Source organism: Lathyrus oleraceus, chromosome 1 (genome assembly GCF_024323335.1).
Source record: "Lathyrus oleraceus cultivar Zhongwan6 chromosome 1, CAAS_Psat_ZW6_1.0, whole genome shotgun sequence".
Taxonomy (NCBI): Eukaryota; Viridiplantae; Streptophyta; class Magnoliopsida; order Fabales; family Fabaceae; genus Lathyrus; species Lathyrus oleraceus.
The window spans coordinates 405624734-405627615 of NC_066579.1; positions in this window are offsets into that span (position 1 = coordinate 405624734).

Below are 2882 nucleotides of genomic sequence, written 5' to 3' on the forward strand. Positions count from 1 at the left end.
GAAAAATAAATAATCGCGTAGCATTTCCATACTTATGGAGCATTACGCAGAAAAAATCAGTCATGCATCATATTGCAAGCACAAGCTAGTCTCAAGCTGTGGTTACCGTTTGAGAAGTGATGTTGCATCAAAGTTTCTGTCGAGCGAAGATGGGAACGATAATCCAAAAGTTTCCGGTATTCAGACCGATGTGGCGATCAGGCCAAGTTTTCCGGTGTTCAGACCGAGGCGGTATCCAGACCGATGTGGCGTTCAGGCCAAGTTTCCGATTGTCAGATCGAAGAAGTTTCCGATGATCAGGTCGATGTACTTGTGGCGTTCAGGCCAAGTTTCCGATTTTCGGATCGAAGAAGTTTCCGATGATCAGGTCGATGTACTTGTGGCGTTCAGGCCAAGTTTCCGGTATTCAGACCGATGTGGCGATCAGGCCAAGTTTTCCGGTGTTCAGACCGAGGCGGTATCCAGACCGATGTGGCGTTCAGGCCAAGTTTCCGATTGTCAGATCGAAGAAGTTTCCGACGATCAGGTCGATGTACTTGTGGCGTTCAGGCCAAGTTTCCGGTATTCAGACCGATGTGGCGATCAGGCCAAGTTTTCCGGTGTTCAGACCGAGGCGGTATCCAGACCGATGTGGCGTTCAGGCCAAGTTTCCGATTGTCAGATCGAAGAAGTATCCGACGATCAGGTCGATGTACTTGTGGCATTCAGGCCAATTTTCCGGTATTCAGACCGAAGTGGTATTCAGGCCAGTTTTCCGGTGTTCAGACCGAAGTGGTTTTCAGACCAAGAAAAGAAAAACGGGGTTCAAGAAAAGAAAAAGAAATGATAATCCCCAGCGGATGTGGTGATCAGGCCATGGTTATCCCTGTGTTGCCATTTATTTTGGCATCCAGGTCGACGTTGCTGTTTCGGTGATCAGGCCGACTTTTTCCGTACCAGACGGATTTTTGTTTCAAGATTGTTCTTCGCCGATTCTGACAGGCGTTGCTAATTATATCCCATTAGAGTGCAAATTGTTCGTCTGTTCTTGGTATTCAATCACTCTTCATCCTGATCGTTTGAAAGCCGAGGCTATTCATATCGACAGGTTCACAGTGGATTGAATAGGGGCAGCTGTAACACCTCAAAATTTGCCCTCCTCTCTTGGGACTAGCTTAACATATTTGCATATCATTTTAGGTCATTAGGCATTGCATATTGCATATCATGTGGTTACATTGTGCAAGCCATTCTCCCAAGTCTTGGTCAGAAGATGAGGAAGTCAAAGGGCAAGCTAGGGTTTCATTGGACTGGTCATTAATCATCTGAGGATGTGGAGGTCCAAATTAGGGTTTCATGATTCTCAAAGGAGATTGGTCTTCATCTTGTTTGAAATGATTCATCATCATCATCATGGTTTGATATCATCAAGTGTGGGAGCATGTTCTTTGAGATTAGGGTTTTGACCACTGGTCAACCCTAATCAGTTGCATTGGGCCAATCAGGGCATGATCAGGAGACGGGGTCTATGATGTATATGGGGCTCATCCCATGGTTTTATTGAGATTATGGAGGCTAGGGTTTCATCCTTGGGCCATTTCATTAGAAGATTGGAGCTCAGTTTGATCTATGCATTGCCAAATTCATCTATCAGTTGAAAAAGTCAATTGTGGTCAACTGTGCTGATTTAATGGATTTGGAGGAGGGATTGAGTTGGATACACTTCATTCATGTTGAAACGAGTGTTATTTGACATGTCAAAGCTCAAGAATGGAGAAAATAAAGTCAGGACAAAAATTGCCAAAAATAGAAAGTGACTTGTAATGGAAGTTTCCAAAAATGGAAAGTTTTGACCTCAAATTTACATGTCCAAAAAAGATTCAAATGAAAATTTTTTCAACATGAAAGTTGTAGATCTTGGTCTCACCTTTCCAAAAAGTCCAAGAACTTGAAAATCCCATGTATGGTTGGCAAGTTATGGTCCATTCAATTTCAAAAATGACCCATAATCAAAGTGGCATAACTTCCACATGGAGTGTCCAAATGGGATGATCTTTTTATGTGCAAACTCCATTTGACATGTACTTTCATGGTGCATAATTGGAATTCATCAAAAATGGTCAATGCAAAAAGTCAATTTTCAAGTGTACAGTTAAAGATCCAAGGGCAAAATGGTCCAACTTGAGAAATAATGGGAATTTTGGAATGGGGATTTTTGCAACACCTCACAAATGCAAATTGGAAATGGTTTGAATGGTCATAACATGTCAAAGTCCAATATTTGACAAAGGCATTTTGGAATTGCATTTTGAAAATGTACAAAGTGGCATAGCATATGGAAAATGAGAATTACAATGCCAATGACCATGGGACAAGTTGCAACACATCACACATGGCATTTTGAGAATGTGTGAGCTGTCATACAGCTGTCATGGGCCCCAGGGTGAAATACCATTTTTTCCCTTGCTTTGTAATTTGCACATTTTGCTAATTATATCATTTTGGTTAATTTGAGACTAGCAAGGTGATTAAATGGAAGTATATAGTATTAATCATAACTAACTTTTGATCAGAATCACATTTCACAAGAAATTGCAACTGTTTTTCCCTCCAATTCTCCAAATTCACCAAGAACATTCATCAAGCAAAATTCAACAAAACTCTTCCAATTCTTCACCAATTCAGAAAATTCTTTTTGCTTCCTCCTCCAATCATCTTCCTCTCAAACTGTTTTGGCAATTTGCATCAAGAAGCTCTTGGATTCGTGATTGTTCATGAAGAGGTCAACAATGGCAAACTGAAATTTCTTCCACTTGGATCGTGTTTGAGCTAATCTAACTTCTCCAATCACCTTCCTAAAGCTTCATCTTCATCTGTTTTTGGCAATTGGATCGAAAAGCCTC